We start from the raw sequence: 9,947 nt of genomic DNA, 5'->3' as shown, positions 1-9,947 counted from the left end.
CCCAACTGCCTCCACAAGATGCAAAAGCAGAGCGAAGGCTGGCATTAAAATGTCACAAACATTCCGTCTTACTCAGCACCTGATGAAATACCCTAATTGCCATTTACACTTTTGGGGTGTATCAATCTTTTTACATGGCTCAATGTCTAAGGACACATTATCATGGCATAATCAGGGTAATTACAGGATAAGATATTTTGCAACCAATACCACAGTTGATAGACTGGGGGTTTTAAACAGTGCAAGAAGCATAAATTACAGGACATGCAAGCGATTTATGGACCAAATGCTGCCTTTGGTTAGGCAACATGGAATCTTAATTGACATTAGGAAAATTGGTGCACGTGTCAACTAGGATAACATTAAGCCCTGTTTTAACTGACTAATGCAACGGCCTCAGGCACTGGATTGAAAATGGTCACCAGCAGAAGCTGTTGCTGCATAGTATAAACCTATGGCACTGAATCTTGCTTGTTGCTTCCAGCTATGTTGCCTTAAAAGATATTCTTAAAGGTACCTATCAGAATAGCTTCTGTGTCCTCCTCACAGACTGTGCCAGAACACGGTGCCAAGTGCACCTCAGCAGAGTAGGAAGCACAGGGCCACATCCACCCATGAAGTACTGAGCGTCCCTTGGCCCCTGCTGGAGGACGGGTGTGACATAGGGAGCATTTATGATGAAAGAGGCAGCACAATGGCTGAGATGTCATGGGCTTGTATGCTGGAAGTTGAAAGAAGCTTAAGAGGTCTATCTGTGTCCTGGGGAAATCTGCCTGGCCTCGTTGCTGCCTTTGGCCAGGCTGGGCATGTCCTCACTGCCCTCCGAGCTGACACCTCTCTCACAGGGAGGGGAAAAAGGAAAGGCATGGGAAAAAGATCTCAAGCAGCTCACTGGGGCTCAATAGGATCCCATCTCTGCCTTTAGTTCTGTATGCTTGGGACAGCTCTTCTCCCCTCCCCCCAAACATGCCAATGCTGCTAAAACATGGAATCCCCGAGCTGATGTTCTCCCAGCTTGAGGAAAAGAGGGACAGGGAACCACGTTTTGGTTTTGTTCCCTCCCTCTCCCACTGTGCAAGCTTGGGGTGCTGGGGGTTGAGGAATCACAGAGCACGAGTGGGGATGGAGGAACAGAGCTTCGAAACAGGGCAGGACTTCTAGGAGTCGGATGAGGCAAAATTGATATTGGGGCTGGATGACAGGCTGGACCTAGTGCTTAAATGACTGCCTGTATACATCAGACAGAGATCATTTTGGATTCATCCTCAGCAATTTCTACACATGCTGGAAATGCAGGGCAAGGAATCCATTTTACTTACTTTGGAGTAAAACAAGATGCCTGATGAGCCCAGAAAGGCATCCTAAGCCCAGGCTCATGGAGCTGGCAGTCTCTCTCTAGGTACCTCTTGGTCATGGATGTGATGGAGCACCTCTTGTCCACACCTCCTAGTCTAGTAGGAGACCACCAGCTGTATATTCACAATCTCAAAAGAGCCCCCAGTAAAGTGGAATCAAAGCATTCACTGAGGTTGCTGAGGAGAGACAGCAATCCGGGAAAAGCATCGCAGGACTTCATCTTGGGCACTGCTTGGGGAGTGAGGGAGGAGACTCCTCTCTCTCTGCAGGATGGCAGCCAGGCTGCCTCTCCTCAGGTACATGCACACAGGGACCAATGTGTTGGATGCAAGCAGTGCATGTTGGTGAATACAGGACATATATTTTCAACTGGAAGAATGACCCATATGAAAAAGTAACCAGACACCTGTGACTGTAAAGCTGAGATACATACAGCTAGGAAAACAATACTGTTGAAATCAGTAACTGAAAATAGCTGGACAGATTAATTGTGTGAGTCATTAGTGGTCATCACTAGCCCCTACAGAGAATGAGAGGTCTGGTTACTGATGAATTTGGAGATTCTGCTTGTTAAGTGGTCTTCTGTTGTTGCAATGAGTTGTCCTGTGATGGACATGGCTATTTCCTGAGAGCAACACAACCACTCTTCCTCTGTCAGTAAAACTAACTTATTCCCAAGTGAAGTTCAGCTGCCTCTCTTAGATGTGAGCCAGAGAGGTATAAGCCCTGAAAGACAACTTTTAAGAGCTCTTAAGATGACTGAGCCATGTGTAACAGGAGAAAGTGATGAATTAGAGCATACTACAGTTTAGTGTAAAGCTTTGGGGCTTTCTTACGCTGTATCGGCTTGCTGTGCATCACTGTCTTCCAGGGGAAGACCTGCCACGCTGTATGAGGAGGAATGTTTGAAGCTATGTTTCCTCAGGTTTTGTCACTCTTAATTCATAATCTGTTTCATCACAAGGCAATTTCTGAAGGAGAGTAATTAATGAGAGGTTCAACCAATGAAAAATCTTACTATAGGGACACTATAGATAGCACCACAGAATCTGTTCTGGGTCAAAAACCTGAGCTGGTAAGAGTTGGAAGGATTGCTCAGGCAAAGCATCCACAAAAGCAAAACATAACACCTTTTGTGTGTTAGGGCACTTGTAGGGCAGTGGAGATTTGGGAGATAGAATCATTTCAGCTGGAAGAGAACTTTGAGACCCTCGAGTCCAGCCTTTGTCTCAGCCCTATCAACCACGGGACTATTTCCCCAAGCGCAACATCCACTCGTCTCTTAAACAGCTCCAGGGACAGCGACTCCACCACCTCCTTGGACAGCCTGTTCCAATGCATGGTAACCCTTTTGGTATTGAAATTCCTCCTCATATCCAGCCTGAACCTCTCCTGGCCCAACCTGAGGCCATTTCCTCTTGTTCTATTGCTTGTCACTTGGGAGATCTGGCAGGACGCAACAGCCAGATGTGTTGTGGAGCAGGCCTCGCACTTCCTTCACCAGCGTGGTGGAGCCGTCAGGTCCTGGAAGCACCCAAGTTCCCAGGGGTTTGGTCACCAGGACCTGAGGTTTGGCCACCAGGACTCAGGGACTGGGGCTAGCTCAGGCATGGGGCAGTATGTAGAGGGAGCTCAGAGGGGGCTCCCCTCTCTTTTGCTCAGGAGCAGATTGAAACCAAAACGTCAGATCAGTTTTGCAAAATGCTTCATTCCTCACTAGAGAGTGAACACTTTCTGCTTTCACATCAAATTTAGCATTTAAAGGATTTAGCAGCCTTTTAGAAGGTGACAAGGGAGATTGGATGGCAGAATTGTTCCAGCATACAAACAGCATCTTCAACACAGCAGACTATGGTTAATGGAAAATTTCACAGTGCTGAGGATGAATTCCTCACCCAACCAGCCTGAGAGGGTCATTTCACCACCATCTGTTAACATCTCCTAGAAGCAAATAGCAGAAAATGTTTAAATTGCTTCATCTGGGCTGGGTGCCTCACTCACCACAGGAGCAGGCATTGGCACTGGCCTCTGTAGGGCACTTTTCAAAGCATGCCTGTGCCCGAATGTGAACATTATACAATGGGCTCTTCTTAGACTTAGGTCTGCAAATGACTAGTGGGTTAACTGGCTACAATACTGCAAGCAGCCTTTGTTCTTTGGGGTTTTTTTTAATAACCACATGTATTTCCACACATACAAAGTAGAAATAAAAAAAAAAATAAACAAATACTCAAAATGTTACCTAATATCTATGTAGTTACAAATGAACACTATTCCAAGGTAGTCTGGGGAACTTTTCCTTCTCCCAAAACCTTTTCGGTTTAGAAAGGATGAAACTGATTTACAGACATAAAGTATCTCAAATAGTTAAATCAGGCCTCCTAGAGCACAGTTGGGGATAATTTAAAGAGAAAAGGAAGTAATTGAAAACAGATGAAAAGTGACTGAAGGATAAAACACCGTTACTATAGGCAGACAGCTTCTGGTCTAAGGGCATCAGCCAGAAGCTGCTTTGTATTTAAGTGTCTGAAGATTAATTCAGGGTAGGCAAGGATGGTCTTGGAGACACAAAGCCTCAGACTGTGGCTGTTTAATGAGGAGGTAAGTGTTTAATTTTGTTGTCATTTAGCCCTGGTTAGTTGGTCTGAACCTGTTGTACTATGGCAGAAAAGAATAAGGGTTCTCTTCAGAGTGAGGATTTTTTTTGAAATAGTGGAGATTTGGGGGAAGTTCAGATAGTCTCTGTTTGGGCAGACCTCTGGATGGACTGGGCTGGGGTTATGCCACATAGGGCTGATAGCTGGCAGCACAGCTCATGAGAAGAGTAGAAAAACTGATGGATAACAGTGATATGAATAAATAGCTAGAAGCAACTTGTTGGTAGATGAGGACAGGTTCTGACCAAATCATTTGAGAGTCAGTCACTTACTGGCACTACTGTTCTAAACAAATGCCAAGATAAATGGGAAGAAAAGATTACTGTAACAAAAGTCTTGATCTGCTGGAGGATCATAATCTGTTGTTTGTCACCTTAAAAGCTTTTCACTTAAAATGCATTCACTGAATTAAAAATGTATTCTGGATTACAGAAACAAAATAGAGTTGACAAAGACTATGTTATGGTTAACTTCAGGGACTTGATCTGACAGTGAGGCAACCTGTGTGTCTTCAGCCTAGGGCTGGCTCAAAAGCTCTAAGTGGAAGAGATAAGAATTTAGGTTGCTGAATTTAAGGGCTACGGGCATAACAGGCAGCTGGTGGATGCCTTTTTTTCCCATTAGGCTTCTGAGAAGAGCATTAGATGTGTGTGCCCCAGATCAGGCAATCAAGAAAATAAAGGAAAAATCCCACATTGACAACAAAAATACCACTCCAAAGCCCAAAAGATGGGGAGTCATCCTGATGAGGCCATGTGCAAGGTGGCTGGTAGGCTAGGCAGCCTTGCACATCCCCTTGGCACCTTCAACAACCTCACGGCTCTGCATGTGGCCATCTGTTGAAGTTTTAGCCCAGAAGTGGTTTCCACAGAACTAGGCAGCAACCAAGAAAGCACTCATAAATGCCAACAGTACCCAAAACACTGGATCTGGGTTAGAATACCACTGGGGTATAAACAACTCCCGTGAATGCTTATAGACTAGAAGACATGTTACAAAGCCAAGCTCCCATTCATATCTCTTGTGGCACAACACCAGGCTATGTTGACAGCACTTTCACATTTCTCTCTGATGTATCAATAATTTAGGAGCAGGGCAGTTTTCTGTGTAGTCAGACACGAAGGCTGACTTGCACTGAGGGGCTATAGAGCCTTGCTTCATCCTCAGGAGCTTCTCCAGTCACAAAGTTGTTTGTAATACTAAAAAAGCTACCCCTTTATACAAAGACAGTTATATAATCACATGGCCTTAAAGTGTATTAAGGGGAGGGGGTGGGGGTGTGTATGTATCTATGTGTATATTATGTGTATATAAAAGGCAGCAGCAGAGTAGCAGGTTTTGGGACCTGTGAGGCACCGGGGAATCTTCACATGTTTTTTTGACACTTATAGTTGCAAGATGTGGTAATAAAATATAGTCAGAAAGATGTTCCTTAATGCTGTTGTTCTGAGTCCTGCAAAGTGCTGGAGCAAATTTGGCAAAGAGAAGAGCAGGTATTTCAAACAGATTTGGGAGTCAGCACAAATTAGGTGCCTAAATTCCAACTTGTAAGGCAGGAAAATGCTTGGATTGAGAATGTAACTATTCTGAATTAGTAGAAATTGATTAACTGAGTATTACCTTCATGTGTAAGAAGCTGTTGGAAATACTAATTTTTAATGAAGTTGAGTAGTGCTTTTAATGGACGTTCAACTACCAAATTTGCCCTTTAACTCCTGAACACTCCTACTTGCCAAGGCCTGTGGGCTTTCCTCCCACAAGAAAAAGATTCCTGTGAAGGCTCACATTTACAGTCAGGACTAGCAGAGTGGTTCAGTTTTCAATCCTAAACCACAAGTACAGTTGGGTGACTTTTTGTGGTGAGAGGAACTGCTCTGGAGTACTGTTTTATTAGCATGATGGTATAAAGACCAGTCTTTCTGCAACAACTACCCATTTCTATCAGAATCTGTCCTGCTGAATGCGTACGGTATTTTACCTAGAATTTCCGAGGGCATGGCTCTTGCATTTGCTTTCACCAAGTGGAAGTCTTGAATGAGGATGCTGACACATTCTTAATCTGCTGGAGATAAAATAGGCATGTCTTGCAGCGTAGATTGTGTCTCATGAATTCACTTTTATTGTGCCAATAGATGTATGTTGGCATGGGCTGGACTAGAGTGGTTGAGATAGATGCTGAAGCTGGTGGAATAAAAACTATGTCAAGGCCAAATTTTTTATTTTTAGGAGGTTACAAGCCCCATATCACAGTCCAGCCATGCTCTGGGCTAATGATGGTGTTCAAAATCTGTGCTCTTCCTTGTGGCACTGCATCTCGACACCAGTGATCTAACATGGTTTATAAACTCAACCCAGGGTTCAAGTATTATTGCTGTCTGGACCTTTACCCAGTACTGTTGGCTGAAAAGAGACAGTTATTTCTGCACTTAAGAGCAAGCAGAAGTTAACTTGCTGATAGCAAGTGATAACACATTCAAGGAATTACCCTGATGAATCATCCTTGAATTACTCTGTCTTGCCTTGGGCTACACATAGACCTCCAGGAAAATATTCTAAGCCTCCCTGTGCTGCTGTAAATAAAATAACTGTATTTATTGGAGAACTGCAGCAAACACCCAGAGAACTTTTCTTTGTTTTCTTTATGAGAGTGATGGAGACAGTAAAATGCTTTGGAAGACTCTCAGGACTCCAGTGATTGTGGGTTTGGTTTTTTTGGTGTTTTTTTTCCTTTCTTTTCCCCCTTGCTTTTATTCACAGTCAAACAAAAGTGGCCTTGTTTTTCATCCAGCCTCAACTTTAGCACCAGTCTCTGGTGTGATGGTTTTGTCTGCGATTGAGTTAATTTTCTTCACTGTAGCTAGCATAGGACTGTATTTTGCATTTGTGCTGGAAACAGTATTGATCAGGCAGGGACATTTTAGTTACTGCTAAGCGGTGCTTGAGGGGACACAGCTGGGAGAGCTGACCCTAACTGACCAAAGGCATGTCCCATACTGTACCACATCGTGCACAGCATAAAAAGCTAGGCGAAGGAGGAGGAAGGGGAGAGGACATTTGGAGTGATGGCATTTGTCTTCCCAAGTTGCCATTCCATGTGATGGAGCCCTGCTGCCCTGAACAACACCTACCTGCCCATGGGAAATGGAGAATGAATCCCTTCTTTTGCTTTTGCTTACGTGCATGGCTTTTGCTTTGCCTATTAAACTGTCTTTACCTTAACCCAGGAATTTTTTCACTCTTACACTTCTGATTCTCTCCCCCATCCCACTGAAGGAGAGTGAGCGAGTGGCTGTGGGGAGCTCAGCTGTCAGCTGGGGTTAAACCAAGACATATGTGGAGGAGATCAAGGGTGAGACAAATACCTGCCAGCTGAAAGATGGATTTTATTTTACACACATAGCCTTAACAAGCATTTAATAAATCACAAGAAAATATAAATGTATTAGGGTACAAGGTACAAATAGGCACCAGTTAGGGCTTCTGAAGGTAGGCTGACACCACCACCCACTCCCCTTTTGCAAACTGAATTAGCACATGGGGTAATAAGTCTTTCTTGGAACTGGGCATCGGTGTTTTACTACTTGAAATGCTGAACAAGGGGTTCCTATCCCTGATAACAGCATCAGTGCAACTGACACTGTCATATGCTGTTCCTCACCTGTGTGGGGCTGATAATATACAAGTGCCAAGGATCTCCTGTGTGTTCTCACCAGATATGCAAGATAGGAAAGTGAAACATTTATCTCCTTTGACTGTTGGAAAGGCACAGAGGGTATGTTTGCAGCACACGCTAATGCAATGCCATGCAGGATAGAAGAGTTTGCCCTGAGAGAGCCTGAGAAACAGATAACAGGATTGCCAGTCTGCCTCTGGACCCAAGAAGCCCTGAGGTCGAATCTGCACTTGCCATGGATCACTCTGCATGGCTGGCACTTCTGTGGTGGATTTCAGCCTCTCTAAGGACAACTACATGATTTAATAAGTGTAGATGATACCTTTGAATTCTGTCAGTCTCAGATGGGTATCTGAAGAATGTGGCCAGAATTACTCTAGGCTGAGTAATGTCTCTATTTTACAGGAGCTTTTCGGGTCCGTAAATTAGCTCCTAACTATTGGCCTATCAGTGCTTCTGAAAGCTGATGGTCATTTCAATATATAATTTATTATCACTTGGAATTAGAAACAGCTGAGCAGTAAAATTTTAGAAGTATTTAAAGGAAAGACTTCTGATCCTCCACAACTTCTCACACTTACTTAACATAGAAAATCTTAGGCTATTTTCACTAGAGTAGGTATGTCTGGGATTCTTCTCTTGGTATTGTACCCAAGTGAATCAAATGGTTAACTTGTGTTTTGGGATGAGCATGCTATGGTTGCCTACAGAATGAAATCAGAAGATCTGTCCACATGCAGTTGGAGATGGCTTGGAAGACCAATGCCACACTGATGAGCAGATGTGAGCCTCTAAACTTTGTCAGCAGGTTAGGACAGCAGATGGAGTTGGAAGGGGACAAGGAGGTAGGAACGGTTACCGCCACTAATCAAGTCTGCAGAGAAGAGGGAAACTCCACGTGGGTCTTCCTGGAACAAGGGAAAGAATGAGTGGAGACTTTATCATTTTGGTCGGTACTAGTGTTGGAAAGGCTGTTCTGTGGTCTACAAACATCTACTGAGCACACTGCTCTCAAGAAAGCAGGCTTGAACATGTTTGGATTGCTGGCAGATACACATTGATAAACAGGCTGGTGAAATCAGAGGGACTAATCTTACAGGAGTTGCTTAGGGGTGGAATGAAGCCTCACAGACTGTGTGAGAGGCCAGCCATCTCAGTTCATCTGCACAATTAATTTAAACAAGGACTGGAGGATATGCCTGAGGCTTGGGCACTGCCTCATGATCACTTTGGCCATTTGATGTTGTGCTTCCTGGACTAACTTGAGCCCACTGGCGTAGAATCCTAATAGACAATGACCATTCACCATTCAGGGGCTTTATCGGCCAGGACTGGTCCCCAACAAGCAGTACACGAGACAACTGGATTCCCAGGAAGACTTTCATTAATCACAGTCAGATAGAGTAGCCTGGCCTTCATTAGTTAAAGCAAATCTAGCCAGGGAGACTCACTTCAAACTTGTACTATTAAAGATACTTCCTTTGTACATCTATGACTCAGGCTGTGCCATAATGAATAGATAGCAAATGCTGTTCCTGCTTTGGTGGAGTGTCATAAAACGGTACCAGGCTCTGGTAATGCACTTGTGCTTTCTCCTTTTAGCCTGGCTGACCTGATAAGAGCAAATAGCAATGCCAAGCAGTAGAAGTTATCTAGAAGGTCGAAGAGTGATTAAAGAGAGGACAGCACGGACAAATGGAAGAGGAGTCAGAAAATGTGAACTAGGGAAGGAAGCAAGGTCAAGGAGTATGTTAGGAGAGTGGAAAGATCACTGAACACAGAGTTATAAAACAACCTATCACAGATGGCTTTCTTCTCCAGGGTTATCACAACGCCCAAAGGTGGGCGGATATCTGATAGCATTCACCAAACAATCCAAGACCCTTAAGCCAATGGGCACAGCACTGGTGCAACTTAAGTTTGGAACTTCAGTGCTTCAGAATATCTAATCTACTGCAAGTGGCCGGGTCTTCTGGGTTTTTTTGGGGGGGAAGCTTCCTGGGGGGAGCTGTTTTGGGGAGGCTTTGTTAGTGGTGTTTTTTTGGTTGGTTTTTTCAAGCACGCTTAATGCTTACCGTTATGTAAGCACACATTGCAATTATTCAAGTGATCTTTTCCTTCCCAGTTTGATTACTCTTTATCTTTTCTGGTTTTGATGCTCACTTTTCTGTACATGACTCCTTTTTGTTTTAGTGTAAAGCATAATTTGGCCTTCTGGCACAGGAATTATTGTGCCCAGTTTTGGGCTCCCCAGTTCGAGA

The sequence above is a fragment of the Colius striatus genome, chromosome 3 (assembly GCF_028858725.1).
Source record: "Colius striatus isolate bColStr4 chromosome 3, bColStr4.1.hap1, whole genome shotgun sequence".
Taxonomy (NCBI): Eukaryota; Metazoa; Chordata; class Aves; order Coliiformes; family Coliidae; genus Colius; species Colius striatus.
This window is presented reverse-complemented; position numbering follows the sequence as displayed.